We start from the raw sequence: 26,585 nt of genomic DNA on the forward strand, positions 1-26,585 counted from the left end.
AGATTCAAAGCAGACACAACTTGAGGTTACCATTCCCTTAATCTGTAATCTTTCACTAATACAAGGAAACACCAAAAAAGTGATTACCGTGGGTTTCTAGGCTTTAACGACCACTTAATTCTGACAATAACAGCAAGCCGTGTTCCTGTAACCACAATGAAAACCACAACCAGCATTTATAAAGTGCTTTGCAATTTGCATGACATTTTCATTTATGTCTTCACTCTATGAAACCCAAAAACCTCCAAAAAGAGTTTTTGAAATATCCACTTCCTTGAGCTTTGCAATATGTGATTAAATAAGATGGTGGGACCTGTTCAGGATTGGGAGCTGTGAGCTCTGTAACAAAGAGAACCAGCTGAAAGAATGGTCAGTGTAGGCCTGGTATCACAGAGAACTTCATGGTAGGACAGCATGAGCTCACACAACAGGGTGAGCTGGGCATCCCTCAAGGATTGTGTGTGGACATGGCTCACCTTCAGCCTGTTCTCCCTCTTCTCACTCTGGCTGTGTCTTTGTTTCTATAACAAAATATTTGAGACTAGGTTTTAGACATGCATAGATATGTATATATGTATTTATGTATGCATTTATTATATGTGGCTTTATATTATATATGAAGACATGTTTCTTGCAGTTCTGGAGAATGGGAAGTCCAAGAAGGGGTAGGCATCACATCTGCTTCTTGGGGTCTTATTGCTGGACCTGTATAGAGCAGATGATATTACTTAACAAGACAGAATCAGCATTCCAGGCACAGCTCACTTTTATAATACATCCACTCCCTTGATAACCTATTAATGGAGCAGTCTCCTGATACAATCAGCTCTCAAAGTGGGGCATAGGGAATCTAGTGTCCAACACATAAAATCCAATGGCCAAGACATCTCAGAGCATAGCAGCCAGGCAGACTCTGGGCTCGGTATTATATTTTATCTCATAAAATAAAAGTTGAAAAGTGATGGCTTGCCTATAAGCTGAATATAAACTCAAAATGTGTTTGGTTTGGCCAACATTTTAATAGATGAGTTGCCACTGGCATGTTAGAATTGAAAATAACACAGAAAAATTATGGATTTCTAATATGGCTTTCAAAGCTGGCAAACCCAGCTGTCCAGGTCCCCACCCTGCAGAGCACCCAGGTCCACAGTTCCACATAAGATGTTCTGCAGAAGACAGCTCCCTGCTATCTCTGTTACTTCTAGTGCCTTCACCCTGGCTCCATTTTACTGATATTTATTTAACCATGGGCTTTTGCACTCACAGGAACTGAGCCAGGATGACAATAGGAACATACCACAAACGGTTGGGAGTGGGGAGACAGCTCAGTCAGTAAAGTGCTTTTGCACACGCATGAGGACCCTAGTTCAGACCCTGGTACCTGTGGGAAAAGCCATGTATGATGGCTGGAACCTGTTATCCAGCACTGGAAAGTGAGCCACAAGTGGATCCCTGGAATTCACTGGCTGGCCCGCCTAGTGAGAGAGGTGGGCTTCATATTGAGTGAGAATAACTGAGGAAAACACTGACACCAACCTCTGGCCTCCATGGTCATATGAATACACCTCTCAAGACATGCATGTGTATGTAGGCTTGACGCACACACACAGCATGGGTATGTGTGTGCAGGCAAACACACTCAGACACACACACATGCATATACACATGGGTTTTCCCTTGATAATTTTCTTTTCATTAGGACTTCAGCCAGTTGTAACTACAGCCTCTCTCAAGCTGTAGCCCTCTGCATACTCCCACAAGGCATTACCCCTCACTCCTGACTTCAGACCAAACATCACCACCAGTGAGCTGCCTTCAACACTCCACAGGGACTGAGAGAATGACCAAAGCCCCTCCCTCCTCTCCTACTCTCTCCCCAGCAACTGACACGCAATGTCCTAACTGAAGCACTCTCTATTCTCATCCTTGCCATGTCTACTGTTTAAAATCTGACCCACCAACTGGACAAGTCCCATGAAGCCAAGGCCCCATGCCTACTTTATTTCTGATGGAACTCAGCAGTTTCTTAAAACCCTGGCATACAGAAGGTACCCAATCAATGTCACTGAATGAATGAGTGTCTCCAGTTTGACTAGCATGACTAGGTGATTTTGTCTTTAAGCTCACTGTCTGTTTCACTGTTATGTAAACTCTGCAGTTCAGAGATTGCCTTTATCACAATAATGATATCTGAATATGCTAGCCAGCTATCATTAACATAATGCTTTCATGGGGCTGGAGAGTTGGCGCCAGTTAAGAGCTGCTCCTGCAGATGATATGGCTGCTTACAACTATCCATAATTCCAGTTCCAGAGGATCTGACACCCTCTTTGGGCCTCTATTGGCACCAAGCATGCACTTGGTGCATATCCATACAAAAAAGACTCATACATATGAAATAGAAAATAAACAAGACTCTGAAGAAACATGGAGTGTCACAATGAGCTCCTGTGCTGGGAAGTGACTCCCCACCACTAACAATGGGAAAGATAAACCAGGAAACTTCACTGTGGCAAATTATGGCTGAACAAGAAAGGTTGGGAAAGACACCGGAGACTGTCTTCTCCTGAGGAGACTTGGGGAATCTCCTCCACATGCCAGGCCTCAGTTTCCCTTGAGTAAAGGAAGAAGGTGGATCCACTGGTCTCAATGATTCTTCTGAGGTCTTCATGAGGGTCCTAATGCCTAGAAATCATTGATCCCCTGGTCCTCTTGGCATCTCCTTCCACTTCTACTTTGATTACTACATTTCTTTTAAACAAAAGGCCACCCTGCTGATGAGGTTTTAAAACCACTAAGCCCACTGTCCCTAAGGCCACACCATAGTAACCTAGAATCCCGAGGTTCCGAACCTAGGACACTATTGAGATTCTCAGTGCCTGTGCAGGGTTGAGATTCTCAGCAACTGGGTGGGAGGGGTCTCCCTAGAATCAGAGCCCCTTTGCCGGAGTGAATCTTGGTGTCTGTGTCCTCCTGGGGATTTCCTATGTTCACAGGCCCTAAGTCACAGTAGCTTCTCACACAAGGGGCCTGAGCCAGCCCATGTCACCATGCACTTAAGGACATCGAAAGCAGTTCTGGAAATACTGAAGCCTGGTTCCTCAGAATTCTTCCTACACAGACCCATTAACAACTTCTCCAGCAAACATGAGCTAAAACTAGAATGTGCATGGGCCCTGACAGGCTGCCTGTAAAGACCAGGCGTCTTCAGTAGAATACGCTTGAGTTTCCCTGTGGGTCGCACACTTTCATGCTCCGTTGGCTATTCTCCCCCATCCACTCTGGCACAGGGGAGAAAATTTATACTTAAAAGAAACCAATGCTTTGTGAAAGGGAACTGGGCCCTCTGTAATTTTATTTGCTCCAAGGCCAGATAATAAAAAGGCAGATGGACAGGTGTGCCTGCTAATGTTGCTGGATAATTGGCTAAGAAATCCCCTCTACTCAATCCATGCAGCTTAACTGCACGGAGAGAACAAATTTGCTCGCATTTTCAGTCTCTCTATTAAAAATAAATTTAAGAGAAACTTGTTATATGACCTGTCCCATCTGGGCCATGATTAACCATTCATTATTATTATAATAATGAGTCCATTGTTTTTACCTTAATAATTATATCGAAGTTACTGAAATTTTTGAGAGCTATTGTCATAATGAAACTGATGGCCAGGAAAGAAGAGTAACTTTGCTGAGATCACAGAAGACAAACATCCATGCTGGCAAAACACTGATACATGAAATGGAATGAGTAAGTCTAAAAAGGATTGCTTTAAAGAATGCTCACAAGAGTCACAGAATTTATACTGCATGCTCTTCAGAGAAACAATTGACAGAATGTGAACACAAAGAAAAAGACTTGTTTTAAGGGACTAGCTCACACGATGGTGGATGTTTGTTGAGGACAAAATGAATAGAGAGGCCGCCAAACTCAAGGGAGAGCAGCTGGAGGCCAAAGGCCATCTGTGGGCTGAATTTCCTCTTCCTTGGCAGTGACAGGCTTGGGGCCAGTCTTTGCTTTATTAAAACTTTTCAGTATGGCTCAGCAGTTAAGAACTTGTAATACTCTTCCAGAAGACCAGAGTTCGGTTCCCGGAGCCCACATCAAGCAGCTCATAACCTCCTCTAACTCCAGCTCCAGGCACTTGTGTGCACATGCACAAACTCAGCCACAGACACACACATTATACAAAATTAGAATCAACAGGAGGGTGACTGTAACCTGGAAGCCTGCATGACACTCACCAGCCGGCCTTTGTCGGGCACCTTATCTATAAAATGAGCGTGTGGTCTCAATATGCTTCTGTGAAGATGAAATGAATGAAAGCGTACAGCCCACAGCCCAAGGATGACACATAGTGTGTGTTTACCATGTCGACATGAGCAGGGCACATGCTTTCAGGCACAAGTCAGCAGAGCCCACAGCCCAGCTGAAATCATGTCTAAGGTATCTATCTGCATGAGTCTTCTTAGAAATGAAAGCTCCATAATTCTCTTATTGGCTTTATTTGGCATAGGATTGCGTGTGTGGTTTGGGGGTATATATTAATACATTGTGGACTAGTACAGTCAGACTAACAGTTGTGTCATCTCACATGGGTGTCACTGTGCAGTGACAGTGCTTAATGATGCCAGTTCCCCTGAGAAGCAAGAGTGCTGGATCATAAGCCGAGTATGACAGCACCCATCCATAAAGTCCGCATTTAGGAGGTAGTGGCAGGAGGGTCATCCCCAGTCACACAGCAAACAAAGGCTAGCCTGAGCACCTGAGCCTTTATCTGAAAAACAAGCAAGCAGATGATTGGCTTGGTGGAAGGCTTCTCGGTTTCTCCAGGTATCAGTCTTCCAAAGGGAAAAGCATTTGGTGGCATGTTCTATCCCCGAATTACAGGCTAGGTCTTCGTGTGACAGCTATCCATATGTAACCATACGTATATCTCATGAGGCACATGCCTCCCATCAATAACTCAAGGGACAGAATTTATTCTGGCACATGGTCTCAAACCTTTGTCTGTGGAAGGGTATGACAGAGCAAAATAGCTCATAGAACAACTGTGAAGGAAGAGAGAGGAAAAGGATGGGGAGGAGGAAAGGGAAAAGGAGAAAGAGGGGGAGATGAAGGAGGAGAGGAGGGAAAGAGAGAGGGAGGAGGGAGAATCTACCTGTGCTTTCCAGGACACTCTCCTTTTCCCTTTGTTCTACTCCAGTCTGCAAGACAATACTGCTTGGGTTTGGGGCTGGTCTCCTTCTTTAGTTAATTCTCCGTGTAAACACCAGAGGCGCACTTTGCTAATTGCCTAGGTACATCTCAGTCCTATTCAGTCGATAACCAAGATTCACCAGCTACATAGAGAGAATGCATCATATGAAGTCGACAGGCATCTATCATACACATATTAGCTGTCCAGACTCACCCACAGATACATTTGGGAACTCTCATGTACCCAGAGTACAAATTTATAGCATGCTCCTTATAACTACATGTGAGTTCTCTCAACCCCTCTTCCCAGCTTAGGGATACACAGCTTGAATGCCCATCAAGGATAATCATAGCCATAAGGGTGAAGAGGGCAGGGAAGAATAGGAAGGGGAAGAAACTTCGGGGCTACCCCAGTCCTGAAAAGAGGGAAACACAGATGAGTCTCTCAACATAAGCCCCAAGTTTCCATCCAAGTCCCTCTCCTCTTCCTAAGCCAGAGTGCACCTTGTAGAAGAGTGTCTTCACTAAAATGCCCTTTACCAAGCTGAGGTTTTATTTGTTTAGTTTTGGTTTTGGTTTTGCAGGTATGTGTGTGTGTTGGGCTACCCATTTATGTGGCACATGTGTTGGGTGTGCATGCTACAATGTGTACATTTGGAATCCAACTCCCAGCATCATTCTGCAGGATACATTCATTTTGCTGTTTGTTTGCTTGTTTTTTGTTTATGTATTTTTAGTCAGTTCTCTCATTGGCCTGGAGCTTACAATCTACACTACGCTTTCTGGCCAATGAGCTGCTGGGATCCACCTGCCTCTACCTCCCAAGTCCCCACCAGCTCACAGCATTTTTTATGTGAGTTCTGGGACTCAAGCTCAGGTCCTTGCAAGGAAAGCCCTTTACAGGCTGGGCTATCTCCCCAGCACAGATACATAGGGATTTAGGCATAGAAAAGAACTGTTATTTTTTGTCCTTACAGACAGTCCCTTACTTTCACCCCCTGACCTCGTGGGGGTCATGACCTCCACAGCCCCACTCATAGTGGCCCAGTCTGTCTGGTGTGTACTGACCCTGCTCACGGCAGTTTTATCACCCCTCCCAGGCCTTAAGCCTCTGGAACTTGCTGGCAAGTGTGGTTCTTCACTGTGATTTTTGGCACTGTGTACCACCCCTTTGCCTTCTGTGGACCCCACCATCCATGTCTGGCCTGCAGTCTACTGATCTCTTCCCTGCCCAGACTGTACCTCCACCTGGGTGCACTGCTGAGCTAAGACCAACTTGGGGAAAGGCAGGCTGCTTTCCTCATGCCGGTCAGCCTTGGCCCTAGTTCCAGACAGTCTGTTTTTCTGAACTGAAAGGAAGCGTGGGAGAAGGTTCTGGAAGGCGGCTCCGTAAATAGCAGATAAGTGAAACACACTTCGGCTGATGAAGCCAGAACCAGTCATGAAGTATCTTGATTAATTTGTTTTCTGAACAGATCGCAAACACTGGCTTTCCTCTGAAGTAATATTTGATGAGTTTCAAAACAATCTTTTACAGTAACAGGCAAAACTGACTCACAGGGCAATAAAACTGGGCTCTCTCACTTCCCTTGGCATAGGAAATCATCTCCATAAGTCAATTTTTCTAAACCACCTCTCTTTCGATGCTGGTTTCAGCCAAGAAAATAATCAGGACATGAACCCTGTGGTGGGTGCTGAGCAGAGCTCATGAGCCTACATCCCTGGGCTGTGTGGGTGGAGCAGACACTTAGCACAGTTAGATGTCCTTCCTCAGAACCCAAGAGAAGGTCTTCTAAGCAGAGGGTGCCACTGCCTTGGGATTACAAATGACACACCTCTCAATTTTTCGTCTGTGATAGTTTCCGTTTGGGTGACAAGTGAAATCGCGGTAATGTGGGAAACACTTGTGTGAGCCCGTCTACTCTGTGATACCTCAGTGGCACCTTTTCAACCGGGTAACAGATTTGATCCATCAAATTTGATATCATCCAAAAACAAGAAAATATGGCAAGTGGCTAGAGGCTGGGAGTACTGTTTGCTTTTCTAGAGGACCTGATTCTGATTCCCAGAGCCCATAGGTGGTTCGTAACTGTTCATAACTCCAGTTTCAGGAAATCCAACACCTTCTTCAGGTTTCCCTGGGCGTTGCATACACACGGTACACAAACAGGTATGCAGACAAATCACCCACACACCTAAAATGCAGGACTTGAAAACAGCTGCAAGAGGGAGGATAAAAAACAAATCGTGTAGACAGCCCAAGACATGCTCTGAGGTGTAACTGTAAGGCCTTTCCCACTGAGGAGAGTTTCCCTCATCACTTCAGCGGGCCCAGACTGCTCCTGCATCCTCGATGCTACATCCCACAGGACTGCTGTTATACTGCCCTGGGCTGAAATCACGCCACACTGATTCACCTTCACCTTCTCTCTGTGGACATGTGCTAGGTTGGTTCAACCTCAGGGAAGGCTGCCTTGCCAACTCTGATGTCTTTCTCTGAAACTCAAACAAGAACACGTCTTATCACTGACCACGGTGTCCACTGCCTAAACTGCCAGGCTGCGCTGTCTCCCTGTGTTGCTTTCTCCTTCAGTTACTCATTCATCCAGTGCCAGCTTGGGGACCAGTGGGCCAGATGATTGGAAGCATAAGCTTATATTGTGCCCAGTACATAATTCCCCATTTTGTCTTTGTTGCATCTTTGCTATGGAAATGGCTCCACACAGTGGTGCGGCTGAGGGATGACATGCCACACTCCTATTTCAGCTATCCTGCTTTAGGCAGGCAGACAGGAGTTGCTAATTATTTGGTAGCATTAAATTGAGTTGTATGAAAATTTATTAACACTAATATTTACGCCACCAATACAAACTCCAGTAGAATCTTCTATAAATATCACAATATCTATCATAACAGGGAAGAGTCAATATTGATTTATAGCAGTGGTTCTCAAACTGTGGGTTGAAAACCCCTCTGGCAAACCTCTATCTCCCAAAATATTTATATTACAATTCATAAAAGTAGCCAAATGACAGATATGAAGTAGCAACTAAAATAATTTAATGGTTGGGGGTCACCACAACATGAGGAGCTGTATTAAGCTGTCGAAGCATTAGGAAGATTGAGAACCAGAGTTACAGAAATAAAAGCCAAAGCCAGATTTCTACCTAATTGGACTGATGTGTAGTCACCTCCTTGAAGTGTGGTGGGGGCGTTATACAAGTGTGTTCATGTGTGTATGGTCAGCATGCATTCAGGTATAAAGCTTAGAGGTCTATGTCAGTGCCTTTCTCAAGTGCTCTTTAATTTTTAAATTATTTTATTAATTTGTTTTTTGACAATTCCATACATCTGTACAATACATTCTGGTCACACTCATTCCTTCACTCTTTCTTATTCTCCTCCTATTCCACCAAGCCCCAAACCCACTTTCATGTCTTGTTTTTGCTTTGTGATTCTCCAGGTTTAATCAGAGCCATGAACATGGGCTTGAGTGTGAAGGATCCACTGGATCGTGGATAACTCTTTTTTTTTCAGTTCCACATGGGAGGTTTATTAGGGGAAGGGGGGAGAGGGGAGGAGAGAAAGGGTAAGAGAGTAAGGAAGAGAGAGGGAAAGAAAGGAGGAGAGGGGGAGGGCTCCAGTTCTCTTATAGGGTAATCCAGGGCATGCGCAGGTAGTTCCAGGTGGTCAGGGTGTCTTCACAAATGCCTGATAACCGGTTAGGTCCCTTGGAGCTGGCCGTAGAAGTGCCTGCCTACTGATCCCAACATTCCTCCCCTTTTCTATAATTAAAAATAGGGAGCTTGGGCTGCCTTTTATATGGTAAGTTAAAGTATATAAATTTAGGCTCATTGGAAGCAGCTCTTGGTTGTCATGCAAGAGGTTGAGAGAGAGAGAGGAATTATAGTAACAAAATGATTAGGTTGTAAGGTTAAGAATAAGAGAAGTCTCTGCCCTGGAAAATTTAGGGTAGAGGGTTGTCAATAGAGAGAGTTGCTAGCCACGCAAGGCAGCAGCAGGTAGGAACGGGGGAAACGCTGGGAGAACCTGGAGCTGCTTGTCCTGGTCCTGAAGCACACCACTTCAGCCTTTTGTTAACAACAAGTGAATAACGGGCGTAGATTCTCTTCTGGCTACTTCCTGCTGACACTGGGGGCGCTGTAGGGAGGTCAAAAGGCTGAAATGTTGGCCAAGTCCATGAAGAACTGGCTGTTTTGATGCTTTCCAGGGTCTGCAAGAACATCCATGGCTGGGAGGGAAGGTGCAGGTCCAGCTTGTTGGAAGTCTGTGAGGTCAGAGCTGAACACCTGCAGCTTGTTGGAAGTCCGTGAGGTCGGAGTTGAACACCTGTAGCTGCTTTGGCGCTGTTGTGGCTGTAGGAAACATCTGTGTCTGGCAGGACACTTATAAAAGGCAGCCCAAGCTCCCTATTTTTAATTATAGAAAAAGGGAGGAATGTTGGGATCAGTAAGCAGGCACTTCTACGGCCAGCTCCAAGGGACCTAACCCCGTGGATAACTCTTAAGTGGCTTTATCAGTGAAGGCAGGGATTTCCTCTTTCCCCAGCAGCCCTCCAATGCTATTTACTCCCTGGGTGAGGAGGGGTCTCATAAGCCTCTTCCCCATCAATGACTGAATATTTTGGGGCTCTGACTTGTGCAGACAACTGTAGTGATTGTGAGTTCATGAGTGTCCCAGTCACTCCTTGCCTATATGATAGCATCTCATGTCCCTCCTCCCTACCAGCCATCCCTTCATTCTTTCTCCTCCCTCTTCCATAATGCTATCCAAACCTTGGAGATGATGCGATTGTCTTGTGTAAGGCTGAACATACATAGTTACTGGTTCCCAACATGGTCACCAACCATGAGTTTGTATTAATCAATGTTCCCTTCGAGGACAAACTTCTTTGAACAAAACTGAGGATAACACTAATCTATAGGCCAAACATAAATACTTAATATGCAGTTTGATAATATGTCCACTTAGTAAAATATGCATAGTAGGCATACCCCTAGAGCCAATGGCTTTCCTAGCCATGGAATTTTGACTAAATCCATAGTCCTGGGCTTGAGCTCATTCCTACAATGTGGGCCTCATATCTAACTTATAAACTCAGTCGGTTACCCCGTAACAGCTATTTCACTACTGCCTAAGTGGCACGTTTGATATTAGATCTTTCTCTCTCACCCTACACAAAACTCTTCATTTGGCTGACAGGGTCTTAGCTGTGTAGAACCTTTTTAGTTTCATGAAATCCATTTGTAAATTGTTTGTCTTATTTCCTGTGCTACCAGAGCTTATCTGGGCCCACAGGTGGAAGTGTATTCCCTACTTTTTCCTTTCACAGTTTCAAAAGATCAGGGTTTATGCTAAAGTCCTTGACCTACTTGGATTTTGAGTGTTGTGCAGGGTAAGAAATAATGACCTACTTTCATTATTCTTCATGTTGATATCCAGTCTTCTCGGCATATTTGTTGCTGATGCCAGGAAGAAGCTGCAGTGGGCGGGTCCACCCTTTTGCTCAGTGGCAATGGGTGGACCTTGGAGAGGCAGCCTCAGGGCTTTCGTCTCAGGATTGCTTCTTGCCGCTGCTGTGCCTTCTCCTGTTCGTCATTGCTGTCGTCCTCATGTATCTGGCATGGTGTGATTGGGTGTGGGAGACCCTCACTGCCTATCGTCTGGTATGATTGTTTTCTGGGTGACAGCCCACTCACTGGGCAATTTTCCTGCTCATCAATATGAAGATGAACGTTCATGAAATAATATAGGTGGGATGAATTGATGATTTTTACAGAGTTACTGGTTTGATCTAAACAGTTTTAGAAAGTTAGGTTAAGATGTTTTTGTCAGTGGCTCTGATACAAAAAAATCTTGAGGAACAATTTAAAGTTCAGAAAAGTATACTCTTAATAGCTGAGCTAGGAACTTTTTGAGGTTGACAAGCAAGCTGACGTGACACTCTCGCTGAAGCTGATCCTCAAGGTGATTAATTTCTCATATCCATTTTTGCCCTCAAGATTTAATAAAAATTGTTAATGAGTAAATGTGCACCTTGAGGATTTAAAGTAGAAATGGCTGGCTGTTTTTTATATTCACATATGTGAGTCTTTCAAGATTTTTGTAAGATTACTTTTTAAGATAATTGATTCTTTCTTTGTAACCATAAACTGCAGCCTTGCCAGTCAAGAAAAACTAGCTGAAAAAAAAATTACCTTCCTTACACTTTGTTAATCTGTAACAAGTTGCTTAGTTACAAATGTTTGTGGGTTCTTGGGAATAATTTGTTTTTAACTCATAATATCCAAAACATGATCATGTAAGGGTATTGGGGAACGTGTTTTTTTTTTTTTCTACATATACTGTTGTGCCCTTTTAAAAACTATTTTAATTGGTTTCTTTCCAACTATGTTGAGTGCCACCTATTGTGCTAGTTTTAAAACTATTTTATTAATTCCTCTTTTTCCTTGCTCCATCCCAATCCCTTCCAACACCCCAACACTAGGTAGGAGAGAAAGAAGGTTAGTGGGGAGAGAAGGAATAGTTACCGTTAGCTACTTCCTTCTTGTTAGGGTCACTGGATTCCTTGCAGCAAGTCCAATCTTCATTTCAGGATGCCTCCAACTTCTTGTCAAACTGCAACAGTATCGACCAGGAGCAGCAGGGGGCAGCAGCAGCACCCTTCTTTCTAGTGCCCCCTTTCTCTCCCTCTGGGCTCTGGCATTTATTCTCTGGAGCTTTAAACTATCTGCAGCTGGCAAAGAGCCCCTCTCAGAGCCTGCACAAAGCAAATAGTTTGCTGCTGTGGACCATCTGAATCAGCCCCATATCCTACACCTGGGATTGAAACAAAAACATGTTTACATGACATGACTAAGTTTTTAAAGACAACAAAATTTCCACAACAGTATACTCTTTGTAATCTTTCACATAAAAAGAAATGCAATCACATTATGGTTGTTTTGTTTTGGTTTTTTTTTTTTTTTCTTTTTCAGAAAGATTTTACTGGCCTATATAAGCTGTGGGAGGAAAAAAATAATAAGTTGTTGGAGTCACTCCATCCACCCGATATGTACATGTGTATATGTGTATGTTTGTAAAATGATTGGAGCTGTTGAAGCTTTGCCCCATCCGCCCAATGTGTGAATGTGTGTATGTGTGTATTTGTGTATGTATGTATGTATGTATGTGTGTGTGTGTGATTTGTTTAAGCTTGTTGGAATGTGCTCGTTGAAGCTTCTCATGCTTCATCCATCACAAGTGTGCATGCATGTATGTGTGCATGATTCCCCTCCCCTTTCTTTCTTTCTCGTTAGCCCCCAAAGAGTTCAAAAAGTTCAAACAGTTTAAAGTCTCTACCAGTCACAAGCAGTGCTGGCCCCCAGTCACCAGGAACCATCAGCTATAGCCCCTGCAGTCTACCCTGACCTGTCGAAACTGCTCCTCGGCAGGTGCTGTTTTTTTCTCCAGTGTATATTTCAGATAGCTATAGTTGCATAGACTTCTATCTGGTGCCTCTGTTCTAGTCCATTGGTTCATATGCTCATTTTTGTGTGTCATTATCATACTGTTTTCTTTCTCTTTCATTTTTTATTTTGAGACAGGCTCTCACTATGTATCTCTCATAGTGTATGTCTCACTATGAAAGATACATATGAGGTATACTGTTCTGGAACTCACTATGTAGACCAGGCTGGCCTGCAATTCACAGAGATCCACCTGCCTTTGCCACCGAGTGTTGGAATTAAAGGTGCATGCCACTATGCCTGGGTACCATACTGCTTTCTTTTGCCACGTCTCTGTATTATAGCTTGAAATCAAAATGGTGATGTGCTCCCACAGGATTCTTTGTGCTCAGAATGGTATGACTACCCTAAGTCTTTTGTGCTCTGTAAAAATTTTAAGAGCTTCTTTCTGTGTCTGTGAAGAATAGCCCTGGGTTGTTTTTGTTTGTTTGGTTGGTTGGTTGGTTGGTTGGTTTGGCTTGGTTTTGAACTGTATTGAATTTGTAGATATTTTTGGTTAGGATTACTGTTTTCACAGTTTCAGTTTTTTTGATCCATGAGCATGGAAGGTCTTTTTTATATTTTCATCTTCTAACATTTTCTTTGACGTTTTATCATTTTGGGGTGTGTGAATGCTTTGCCTACATGTATGTATTTGTGCGGAGTGAGTGACTGGTTCTCTTACAAGTCAGAAGAGGCCATTGGATCTCCCGGAACCATAGTTACAGATGGTTGTGAGCTTCCATGTAGATTCTGGGAACTGAATCTAGGTCTTCTACAAAAGCAACAAGTGCTCTTAACCATTAAACCATCACACCAGTCCTTCATCAAGCATTTTAAAGTTTTCATTGTAGACATCTTTTGTTTCCTTAGTTAAATTTATTCCCAGGTGGTAGTATTTGTGACTGTTAAGAATGGAATTGTTTAGGTGTACAGAGTTTAGTAGGTTTATCCTATAAAATCTGTACACCTAAAGAAACTAATGAAGAGGGAAGACTCTGGCTAAAATACTCCACCCCCACTCCGAAAGGCAAAGAGGATGGACACCAGAAGAAAAAGAAAACAGGAAACAAGTTAGGAGCCTCCCACAGAGGGCCTCTGAAAGGCTCTGCCCTGCAGACTCTCAAAGCAGATGTTGAGACTTATGGCCAAACTTTGGGCAGAATGCAGGGAATCTTACGAAAGAACTGGGAAATAATATTTAAATCTGGAGAGGCTAGGAGGTCCACAAGGAGAGCAACAGAACCAAAAAATTTGAGCACAGGGGTCTTTCCTGAGCCTCATACTCCAACCAAGTACCATGCATGGAGATAACCTAGAACCCCTGCACAGATGTAGCCCATGGCAGTTCAGTGTTCAAGTGGGTTCCATAGTAATGGGAACAAGGACTGCTTCTGACATGAACTGATTGGCCTGCTCTTTGATCACCTCCCCCGGAGAGGGGAGCAGCCTTACTAGGCCACAGAGGAAGACAATGCAGCCACTCCTGATGAGACCTAACAGAATAGGATCAGAAGGAAGAAAAAGAAACCCTCCCCTACCAGTGGACTTGGGGAGGGGAGTGTGTGGAGAAGGGGGAGGAACGGAGGGATTGGGAGGGGAGGAGGGAGGGAACTAAAGGAGAGATACAAAGTAAATAAAGTATAATTAAAAAAAAAAATAAAAAAAGAATGGAATTATTTCCTTGATATTTTTCAAATACATTTGTCATTGGTGTGTGTGTGTGTGTGTGTATACATACATACATACATACATATATACATATACATATATATATGAAGGGCAGCGGCTTGTGTTGGTTAATTTCATAACCTGTCACTTTGTTTAACAAATCCACAGGCCTTCCCACACTCTTTCTGCCCACACTTGTGAATCTTCAGAGATATTTCGCTGCGGCAGGACGGTGAGCCTTGCAGCCTCTGCTTAAGAGCTAGGCAGGATGAGGAACAGCCAGCAGAGGGAGGGCTGTGCAAGCTCAGGATGCCGAGGGAAGTAGTGGCTCAACTAGGGCAGGTGTGGGATGGAGAAGATGGCACCCGTTTACCTGCTGCAGAGCTGCAAGGTGCAGTGTTTTGTCCTGAGGGCGCTCATTTCCTGACCTTCATAGCCATGACCCCCTAGACAGTGAGCACTGCCTACAGTGTTCCATTTCCTCTCCCTGGCCAAGTTATAAGTTTCCCAAATGGGAGGAGCCTGGGGAAGTCCCAGGAGCTGGCTGCATCCAGTTGCCATGGCAATTAGGGGAAAAGCAGGTCAGGCCAAGAAGCTATGAATTGTGCATAAAGGTTTCTGAGTCTCTGAAACCTAGAGATTCAACTCCCTGGTGTATCTTGGAAAAGAAAACCCTCACAGGTTACAAGAAAACCTGTAATGGAATTTTATTGCTGCATTGCTATATAGGAGCAAAGAAGAAGCAAGAGAAAGGATTATGAGAGCTATGAACAATGCCCATAAGAGTCTGCTCAAACTGTGGAGAGCCCAAAAAAAGCTTCCAGAAGAAAAGCTATCTTCAAACACTACCTTCAGGATGTTGCGTGACAAATGCAGCCTCAGAGAAAAGGTCAAATAACGTCTGGTTATGAGACTCAGCATGATTTATAACAGTGGCTTGGACCAACCTTAGCATCTTAGGGGAGGTGTGCTGTAACCCTGACTCACAGGCTACATATACAGGTGCCTGCCTCACAGGAACATCTGCCCTGTGCAGAGGATTGTACAATATGGTTTATAGGACCTGTGCAGTCGTGTAACAGCGTTGGGCTATGTTGACAGGTCAGGGTGATGAAAACAATTGAAAAGGATAGGGCATCTCTAAGTCTCTGGCTTGTCTTGGGAGGACTGAGGCTGGAATGACCACATAGCTGTGAACATGGAGTATTTTTGTGTAAAATGAAGGATAACTGGAAGTCCAGCAAAGAACCACTCTCAGGACAGCACTAGAACCTGATAGAACTTAATAAATGAAACTGGCAGCATACACCTGGCTGCATTTCAGAGTAACTAGGGAAAACCATCTGTGTGGGATCCGTTACTACCCTTAGTTTGTTCATCTCACGTGTTGTGTTCTCAAAACTGTGGGGGAGGGCAGGTGGCATGGTGAATCTTGAAAGTCAACTTGATGGGATTTAGGGTCACCATGGAGACAGATCTCATTCTCTACATTAGGCTAACTGAGCTGGAAAGACCCACCCTCCTTGTGGATGGGACCAGCTCATGGCTGGGGTCCCAGGCAGTGAAAAGGAGAAAGTGCGTTGAGCACAGGCACACATTTCTTTAGGCTTCCTGAGTGTGAATGTGATTCGGTCATCACCTCCATCACTTCCCCACCACAGTGAGCAATACTCGGGAACCATGGAGAGCTAAAATAAATTCTTCCTTAAATTCCTTTTGTTGGTTATTTTTTCACAACAGTGAAACAAGTAACTAACACAGCACAAAGCTTGCCTTTACAATTTACAGGACTCCCCAAGGAACCATACCAGAAAGCAGTACCCAGGGATCCTACCTGTTACTGGACCTGTTGACTTCTAATCAAAAGCCATAATGCTTAGTTAAGAAAAAGCTAGGTACACTTTCTTTATGGGAGCAAAGCCTGGGCACACGCATGCCACTCCCAGGCTGAGAAGAGCGCATTTCTCTTCTTCTACAATCATCTGGCCCCCCCAACAAAGTGGTGTAAAGGTGAGGCTAGCCTTTGGAAGACTGACCACTTCCATAAAAGGTTCTTTCTTTAACACCTTCTGTTAGAATGGAGATGCCATTCTGTGAGGAACCTGCACATAAAATGGCCGTTTAGAAACCACAGCCACCGGTTAATCTCACCAAGCCAGGGCAGCCAGTATCCCACGTGGCCATGGCCAGCACTGAGAAAAGGCCGTGGTGCTCATTCCCATACACATGATTGCAGCCAAGCCAAAATGAGTGGATGCCCCAGGCTTCTCAGCTTCTAGAACTGAGGAAGATAACAAAATGGCTATTCTTTTGCATTTCCAAGTTTGATGGTGTTTTGTCGCTAACATAAGATGGTAAAAACTGACCGAAATACAACACTGGGCAGGTCTCCGGAGGCTGTGTGCATTTGATCGCAAAAAGCGTGATTTAAGCTTGCTTGCACTAATTGTCTAATACTCTCTTGGATATAATTGCAAATTACCCGAGTCATGCTTTCACAGGATAAGAGAGGGAAGAAATGTTTTGATTTGATTTATCTCCAATTTATCCACATTAATCTCATTCACACACAGCCTGTATTTTAACACTTCCTCAGATGGGGAGAGGATAAAAAATACAAAGCTCAAGGTCAAGTTGGTCAACAAGAACTTAGCCAATACTGAGTCAGTTTTGTTGAGCTGTGACTTCCTGCAGTCAGGGATGCTTTTTCTGTGCTGAGACCAGAAGACCAAGAAGTCCCATTGTTTTCACAGTGAAACATAAATGCAGGCCAGCTCCAGGGCTGGTGACAGCCTCCATATCTTAAGGATCACTTCCTTAAGTCCCACACAGCTGACTGTCCCCAGAATCACTTACACAAGTTTTCTAGGCTGTTTGGCGAGACAGCTTGAATGCTGAAGGGCCCTGTGCTTCTATGTTCTAAGTCTTCCATGCTTACCACCCTCCTGGTACCTGCTGTCACTGTCCTGACCTTAGACTGTTCCTTCACATTCCCAACCTTCATGGCTTTTGAGTTTCTGTCCAACCCTGATGGACACTCTCAAAAAATGCCATAGTCCCATTGTATGGGTCCCTGAGAACACCATCTCTTCCCTGTAGCCCTGAGCCCATCCTGCACTGATGTCACCCTTCAGGGAGCTACAGCCCCAGGACACAAGGAAACGTATTCCTCTCACCTTCATCATAGATCCTGCTGCTTTGTCCTGTATACCTGCGCTTCTGCAGACGTCAATATCTGAAATTTTGTGTTTAGTCAATTCTGCATCTTCCTGCACATCACAGCTCCTGGACCACCAAGATGGAGCAATAGCTTGTGTGTTGTTTTAAACTTCCATCACCATGTCAGATTGTAGATGTTCTGTATGTACACAGCTAAACCATTGCCACTTCTTTCTGCAGAGTTTTTCTTGTGCTGGCCGTCAGAGGACAGCCAGTCAGAAATCCAGTGGTAAGAACGCTCCTGCCCTCACTTGTCTACAGTTATCCCATCCCTGAGACATCAACAGAAGCCACCTTGGTACCTGATGATATAACCTGTAATCACAAGAATGCTCCATGAAGAAACAGAAGATTGCTGTGTTGATGGAACCTGAAACATCATCCCAATCTATGAAACCCTGTTTAAACAGTGCAGGCATGGGACTAAGAGGAGCTATGGATGATCTCCTCTGTCCAATGAAAGGCAAGAATTGCAGGTGGCAGCTAAACTCCTCCTGGAATTCCCACCTAGCCGGAAATACATCGCACACCTACATGCGCACCTGCACTGAGAAGAGGAATAGAATTTTCCGCCAGTCTTAGATAGGCTAAAACCTGTGGAAAGTCTGTTGCTTTGTTTTTTGGGTTTTTGTTGCTGTTGTTGTTGTTTGCTTGTTTTGTTTTTTGACCATGCTAACTACTGGCCCCACAAAACACACGTAAGACAGAAGTTGCTTAGTTAGTTTGGGGGACAAGAAACAAGTAAGCTAAGACAAGTAAGCTAAGAAGGGTAGAGAAGGCCTGGGAAGGGACAGAGCCTGTTAGGGCTGATATTGCTTGTTAGCACTTGAGGAAGGCAGGGAAAGGCAAATCTATAGAGGTAAGTGGCCTATTGTAAGACACCTTGGAAATGCGAACTTGACTGTAGCCCTTGGAGAGCTTATAGCAGGATGTCTTAGGGTTTTATTGATGTGAAGAGACAGTATGACCAATGCAGCTCTTTTTTTTTTTAAGGATTTATTTATTTATTACATGTGCTCTATCTGCATCTACAATTGCATGCCAGAAGAGGGCATCAGATGATTGTGAGCCACCATGTGGTTGCTGGGAATGGAACTCAGGACCTCTAGAAGAACAGCCAGTGCTCTTAACCACTAAACCATCTCTCCAGCCCCAAAGCAACTCTTATAAAAGAAAACATCTAATAGGAGCTGATTTACAGTTTCAGAGGTTTAGTCCACGATCATCACAGTGGGAAGCATGGTAGCATGCAGGCAGACATGGTGCTGGTGGAGATGAGAATTCTACATCTTGATCTGAAGGCAACCAGGAAGAGACTGTCTCCTGCTGCTGTCTTCCACACTGGCCATAGCTTGAGCATAGAAGACCTCAAGGCCACAGCGATGCACTTCCTCCAGCAAGGCCACACCCCCTAATAGTGCCACTTCCTGTGGTACAAGTATTCAAACATATGAGTCTATGGAAGCCAAACCTATTCAAACCACCAGGATTATACAACAAAGGCCATTTTGTATAGAAAGTGATAGGTATTCTCTTCCAACAAAAATGAACCAATTCAAGCCAAATTAAAAGTATAAAGGCAGGTTTATTGGGAGCAGCTCTCTCAGGTGGGTTTGCCAGTCCCATGGAATGGGGCCAGGGAAGTTGCCATACAAACAGGGAGACAGAGAAGGGTGCAGGGGAGGAAGGAAGAAAGCGTGTGTGCAAGGAGGGGGCAGAGAGAGAGAGAAGAAAGAAAATAAAAATATCTGGATTATATAGCAAAGAGCCTCTGGGGAAGAGGAAGCCCAGCTCCTGGACTGGAAAGTTCCAGTAGGGAGTGAGGGATGCTGGAAGAACCTGGAAGCCAGGTGTGCTTTGGTATGTTAAATTAAGCACCTCAGCTGCTTGTCTCAAGTCTGCAACCCAACAGAAAGGTCAACATTGCTTCTCTGAAGGGCTGACTGGCAGGAGAGCTGTCTACACAAGGGTTCAACACTTTGCTGTGGGAAACTAGGTCCCAATCAAAGTGCACCAGCTTCCCCAGATTTTTCTTTTTTTTATTTTCATTTATGTATGGGAGTCACGGGTATGGTGTATGTGCAAATGGGCACACCTATGCATTCGTGACACATATGGAGGTCAGAGGTTGATGCTGAGTGCCTTCTATCATACTATTTACTATTTTACTATTTTTTAACAGGGTCTCACTGTGGATCTGGAGCTTTCTCATCGACTAGACTGGCATCCAGCAATTCCCTGGGATCCTCCTGTCTCTGCCTTCCCATCACTGAGGTTACCAAAATGCACTGCCATCCCCAGCTGTTTACACAGGCTCGGAGAATTCAAACTTGGGTCCTGTGCTTGTGCAGCCATCACTTTAATCTTTGAGTCATCCTCCTGTTCCACATTTTACTGTTTCAGGAGATTGTTAGTGTAAAACCAAATATCAGCCAACATTAATTTGGCGAAGTCAGGGAAAGCCATCAGGAGGACATAAAAGAGATAACAAACTTGGCTTCCCAAGTTTATATCCAGACAATGAGTTGCTTGCCTTCCTAAGACTAACAATAATAGCATAATAGAATAAAGATGGAATCTTCATTATCACTGTATCTCAATATCTAATTTATTGAAAAATGTTGTTCTTTTCAATTTGCATTTCAAAGTACCATTCTCCTCCACTGTGCCAAAAGCCTCCATTTGTTTGTAAGAGGATTTAAATAATTAGATCAGAAAAGCATGAAAAGAAAGTCGATTTTCAGCTTTAACTAGAAGAAAATGCATTTGTGAGTTCCCTAGAAACAGGATAGTTTTGACACTTCTGTGAGTGTCTAAGCCAGGCTTGGCAAGCCTAACTCTACATTCCTGTTACACAAAGAATGGAGATGCTTCAGGGGGCTCTGGTATGCACAAAGGAGAAAAGCCTCCTCTGACTTTTCCCTCTGAGAGGACATGGGAAGGAAAATGTGATTGTTGGTTTTAACTATCAATATGATACAGTCTAGAGCCACATGGGAAGAGTCTCAAGAAGGAGTTATCAAGATTATTCCTCCTGAGTTTGCCTTCGAAGGTTATCTTTTGTGTGTGTTGACTGATGAGAGAAAGGAGACATCACCATTCCCTGGCTTGGATCCTGAACTGTTTAAGAGCAGAGAAAGCAAGCTAAGCAGAAAACATGTGTTGGTGCATCTTCTCTGCTCCTGATTGTGCATGCATCTAGGTGCTTCAGGCTCTCGCCTCAGTTCCTCTGCCGTGATGGACTGTGATCTGCTCTGTGGCTGAAAACAAACCCTTTCTCCCCTAACTTGCTTTTATGGAGGATAGTATATGACAGCAGCAGAATGAAACTAAAGCAGATGGTGAAGACAGACTGAAGAAGCCCACTGCCAGTGTCTTAGATATCTGTCTGCCCTCCACGGCATCCTCGCTGGATGTGGGGGTAGCACTGCCAGGCATGTTTGGGAAATCAGATCTTTAGGTGCTAGAGATGACAAAGCATGCATTCAGAGACAGTGAGAAACCCTTTCCTTGTGCATCTGTAGAGGAGTCAGAAATTTCTCTTCTTCCACGAAAGGATTCAGTGTATCCAAGAAGGCCTGTGGATGAAGTGTATGCATGACTCAGCAGACCATAGGGTCCATTGCAGGCATGAGCCTCGTAAGGAAACTCAGAGAATACCATAGCCCACTTGCAACTAAAGACGTGGAGAGAGGGCAAGGGACCCCGGAGCTTCCCCCTCCCCATGCCAAGGTTGTGTCCATTCTCTCATTTAGCTGGAAGTCCTCTGGGAATGTATGAGACTCAAGAAGCAAGCTGAGATGCTGTGTGCTTTGTTACCCTTCCTGGGAAGACAGGGAAATGTCCATTTTCCCCAGATAGTGCACTGAGGCCAATGAAACAAGCTCAGTGTGAAGAAACAATGAGCTTAGGGAGGTGCCTAGGAAAGCACAGATGGTGGAAGGTCATTTATAAGAGTTCGGGTGATTCAAAACTTCATCAACAAAATGTTCCACCCAAACATGGATGACAATTCACACAAGAGCAGCCTCATTGGAGTCCCGCCTCCTCCAACCCATCTTTCATCTCCTATTTATGTTAGCATATCCATGCAGCTGGGGAACAGACAGAAGTAGTAGTTAGACTCTCAGGTAGGGATCCAGGGAGGCCCACAGTTTTTTTTAACTAATGAATATTAATAGCCTTGACTCTAACACATAGAACCAATGAGATGGTTAGTTATTGTCAACATCACTAGGTTTAAAATCATCCAGGAGGTTGAGTATACCTCTGGGAGGAAGTAGGATATGTGTGGGAATTCACTGCTCTCTGGTTCCTTATTGACCAAGATGTGAACAAGCAGCTCTATGTTCCCCAGTCACCATAGACAAGAGATGGTCCTGCCACTACATCTTCCCGGCCAAGATGAACTAAACATTCAGATCCCAAGACAAAATAAACCCTTCGTCCCACTGTCCACAACACCCTGTGTTTCACTGTATCTTCTGGTTTACTCTGTCACCATGACTGTGGAGCTGGGGGTCTTGTGCATGTTCACAGCCTCTCTAATCAAGAGGGCTGAGGTTCATGTCATCCCTAGGGGAAACAGCCTCATCATGATACAAAGGCAGCTGGACACAGTTACCTCTGGCTTCTTTCTCTTCTGTAACACTTGGGAGTGTCGTAAGGACATTCAGTGACTTGAAACTGTAAAATCTGTGTCTTCTTCACACTGTAGAGTGTACTCATGGGACAGATGGTTCAAGATTCCCAGTGGATGTGCAAAACCTTGAATGCTACGGTACCCTTACATTTAGGGTTTCCCCTACATATAGACATGTACAAAGCTTAAACAGTAGTTACAACACACACTCATGAAATTACTTGAATACGACCTCACTTTCTTGAAAGAGATAAGATAATATCAGGATGGCGATGAACTGCCGAAACTGAGGAAGGCAGACCTGCAAATGAGACAGACCATCAGGCAGTTTCTTTTTTTACTTCCTCTGTGTTTAATTCTTGTGGCTCATGAGAAAAACAGCCATCCTCTTTGTTTTATTAAACTGAACGTACCTGCTGTCTGGAACATAATGTGGAGTGACTAACCTGGCTAATTAACATACGTGGTGCCTTGTGTCACTTTATATTTGTGGCAAAAACATGTAACACCAAGTTCCTTAGCATTTTCGAGAACACAATTCAGGGTTGGGCACGGCTCCATGGTTGAGCATTTACTTAGCATGATCACAGTCCTAGGCTCAGCTCCCAGAAGTGCAAATAGAAGTCACATTATCTAGGTAAGCAGTCAAAGCCCATGAGAGGAGAGCTCCTCCTGGTCACAAGGAGTAGAGACCTGACATTCCAGTTGGCCTGTGTCAACTACCTAGCTAAGAGACCACCCTGCAGGAAGGCAACATCACCTCTAGGAACCTGGGTTCACCATAAGCCATGCTGAAAAGATAGGCGGGGATCTTTCCAGAATCCCACACTCCAAGCTGCCATGCAGCTTTGTAAGTCTATCTGCTTTCTGAATTATTCAAAAAAGTGTTAACTTCCCCTTTCTATCTCATGACTATGGATGCTCTCCCACCACTTTGGGCTTCTTCAGTGTTATGGGCTTTCTTAGTTTTTTTTCTAAAGCTTCCTTCACTGCCATGTGTTTGCTTGTCCACCGCATGTCTGACCTCCTTCCTAACTTAAACAGTGTGGGATTTTCCTTTCTCTCCTCAAGTCTCCATCTCTCTAAAGATGCTGAGATTACAGCTTGCCTGCTTGAAGGGGATGTTCTCTTAAACTCTAGTAAAACTCTCCAATCTTCTGTTTGCATCCATTATTGGTTTTTAAAACTATTTTATTTTGAGAGTATGAGTGTTTTGGCTGGATCAATGTACATGCTTCACTTTCTCATCATGACCAACAGAGGCTAGAACAGGGTGTCAGATCCCTTGGAATTGGAGTTAGAGACACTTGTGAGCCATCATGTATGTGCTGGGAATCTAACCCAGTGCTCTTAGCCACTGAGCAACTGCTTTGGCTCCCCCTTAAATTATTTTATTAGGGAGACTAAAAGCCCCAAAATGGGACCCATATTTTCCTCTGTATCTCTCTGTGGCAACCACAGAGAGACTTCCCAAATGCTAGTAACAATAGTTGGATACACCATACTCCTTGCCATGGTTCTCAAGTTGCCATGTACAGGAAGTTTATATCTTAATCATTGTAAGAATTCCACATTCACCACTGGCTTTCTGAACTCTGGGATATTTTCTGAATGCACACTGAGAGAAACCGAGTCATAATTAGACTTTGATTTTATAATAAGGAATCAAGTTTCCCCGGTATCTTACCTGCCCAGTGGAACCTGTTATCCACCTCCAGTTTCCAATATAGTTTTTGTCCATAAGATGGAGCCAAAGAGCTACCAAATGCTGCAGCCCTCTGGAAGCTCCTGGCTGCTTCTGGGGCTAAATCCCTCCATTTTCTGAGATGGGTGAGGTGGGTGCTAGGCACCTGGACATGGCTCACACAAGTCCTGTCTTTGGTGTTTCTACCACCCAGGGCCGACTGGAAGCGGACACAGAAAGTGTTTCACCTGGAAGGATTTCTGCCAATCTTAAACAGAGTGAAAGCAAAGGAAGAACAACTACCAGCGCTATTTACGAAGGAGTAAAGCCTCAGACATCACAGGAGTCCAGATTGCCAGAGCTCTTGATGGTGGATTTTAATCAAAATGCAGCCAGCTGCCTGTGTTTAACTGTCGAGCTCTTCGTCTCAGCCAATCACTGCACTTCTGAGCTGGCACTGTGACAACAGCAACTGAAACACAAAACTCTTCCTGACTCATTTGGCTGGGGTTGGGATGGGCTAGAGGGGTGGGGTGGGGTGTGAATCAGTTCTAGGTCTGGTCAGTCTTGGTATGAAGGACTTTGCTGGCTTTGTCTATGCCTGGAAATTTCTCTTCACCTTCAGGATGCACCCGTAGTACAGTCAGAAACCTACAAAACCCCAGTCCTCCCCTCCTGCCACCAAAAAGCAGTGTGGCATCTTCCTGAGGTAACGCTTTTGTTGGGGCCTACCGTGAGCTTGGCCCCAGAGAAGCCGCCTTACTAGCTTCCTCTGCTCCCTGATCAGCACCCAGGGTTGAGTTCTACACTTTAGAGAAGTTTCTATTCTCTTGGATTACCTAATATTCCAAGCACTCCAGCCAGTCCTAGCTCCCCCACCCCCACCCCAAGCATGGCTATACCTCAGCGTGGTTTCTGGAGGGCAGGGGTGAATGGACACGTCTGGTAAGAAAATACATCCCCCCGCAACCCAGTTCACTCCATCCTCTCCCCGCATCTCCATAAACAGTTGGTAAAATGGAAGTCTCCGCGACAGTCTCTAAAAGAACACCCCATTTCTAGAGTTACCTCAGGCATGGGGGTGGTGCACAGTGCAACCTTACGCATCAACACGACCTTAGAGATCTGCCAATACAAAGACTGCATCAGTTTTCCACCACCGGGATTAGCCGGGAGGCTCTGTCCCTCTCCAGTCTTCTGCATATGGATGGCAGCTAATATTCGAGCAAGTGTAAGCAAACCCACAGGTTGATCAAAGGACATCTTCCCCAGCTTGATTTACATAACTGAGTGAAAGCGGAACTGAACGGAGAGCCACAAGCTGCAGCTCTTCGGAATTAGGCGTATTTGCACCTCGCTTGTAAATGCTGCTGCAATTGAATGCCCAGTTGGCGGAGGCTAACTGTAATTTCAAAATATTACCAGATATGAGATGGCAAGTCAATTGAAGCCTTAGGTAAACAAGAAGAAAAATTATAAATGGGAGAAAAAACAAAAAAAGCTGGGTTAATGACCTGAACATCTCACGGACGTTCGCCATGTCCTGTGTTCCAGTCTAGCCCACAGAGCTTGGTCATTTAGCTCGCGCTCCCCTTGTCTCGTGGCAGAAGTCGAGTCTCTTTAAGGCACCCTCATCACTGTGCAGATACCCCGTTCTCATTCTTTATGACCGCACACAATCCTGCATCTGCAACCCTGCTCACCATGCCTTTGTCAACCCAGCGCACAGAGCAACATCGGCTCCCTGCTGTCAAGCAGCGGCCCTGTGCAAAGCAGGCAGCAGCACAAGCCTCAGTTTTCTTCATTGTACCTTTCCACGCTGTTCCCATCACCTGGGGCGTCAGAGAGACGAAAGGAAAGAAGCCAGGTGGCAGGCACAGGGTCGCTGCAGGCCACTTCTTGCCCGCGGCTCACAGCACTGCCTGCACTGCTTCCTGGCAGTTTCTCCAGAACAGAAACAAAATTAGACCTAAATGAAGCACCCTGGCTGGAGTGAGACCAGCCACCAGTGGGTGAGGTCTACAGGCAGGGAGGTCACACTGGCCTTGGCAGGGTTCAAGAGGGGGTTGCAGTTTGGTAGATGTGCATGTTTAAAGTCTTCCAGCCTAAGAGCCCCCAGTGGGCAGCCTTCTCTTCCACAGTTTCTCTGCCACAGGAGAAAAGAGTCTTCCTTAGGGCAATGTCCTAGAGTTGCTCAAATCAATATTTATAGGTTACCTATCAAAAATTAAAGTTAAACCAGGTCTAGAGAAGCAGACCTCAGGGCAGGAAGGCAGGAGGCTCCAGACATCAAAGTTATGGAGCTGGTGAGATGGCTCAGCAGCCAAGAGCTCAGGCTGTTCTTCCAGAGGACCCTAACGTGGCTGGCAGCACCCACATCGGTGTATCACTGTTAACTCCAGGGGATCTACTGCCTATGGCTTCTGAGGGCAGCTGTGCTCATCTGCAAACACACATAAAATAAAATGAATCTTTTCAAAGTAATTCAGGGTCAATTTTATATTTAAAAATCAGAACTTAAAAATAATAAACAACAGAACTGAACAAAGGTTAAGAGTGCTTGTTCGAAAAATGGTGCTGGTCTAACTGGATGTCTACATATAGAAAAATGCAAATAGATCCATATTTATCACCCTGCACAAAACTAAAAGCCAAGTGGATCAA

At 44.7% G+C, this 26,585-nt stretch overlaps 1 long non-coding RNA gene across 2 annotated transcripts; it reads right to left on the bottom strand.

Annotated features, from left to right (window-relative positions):
• Nucleotides 1–8,235: 8,235 nt before the first annotated feature.
• Nucleotides 8,236–26,347, bottom strand: LOC129692871 (uncharacterized). 2 transcript variants are annotated; one of them, XR_008722771.1, is made up of 2 exons: nucleotides 11,749–26,347; nucleotides 8,236–9,627 (listed from the first exon to the last, which is right to left on the bottom strand). It is a non-coding gene; the product is annotated as an uncharacterized LOC129692871 (long non-coding RNA). The 2 variants fall into 2 exon arrangements; XR_008722772.1 differs by having other exon boundaries at nucleotides 10,633–26,347.
• Nucleotides 26,348–26,585: the final 238 nt, after the last annotated feature.

Source organism: Psammomys obesus, unplaced genomic scaffold (assembly GCF_907164565.1).
Source record: "Psammomys obesus unplaced genomic scaffold, mPsaObe1.curated_primary_1811, whole genome shotgun sequence".
Lineage (NCBI taxonomy): Eukaryota > Metazoa > Chordata > Mammalia > Rodentia > Muridae > Psammomys > Psammomys obesus.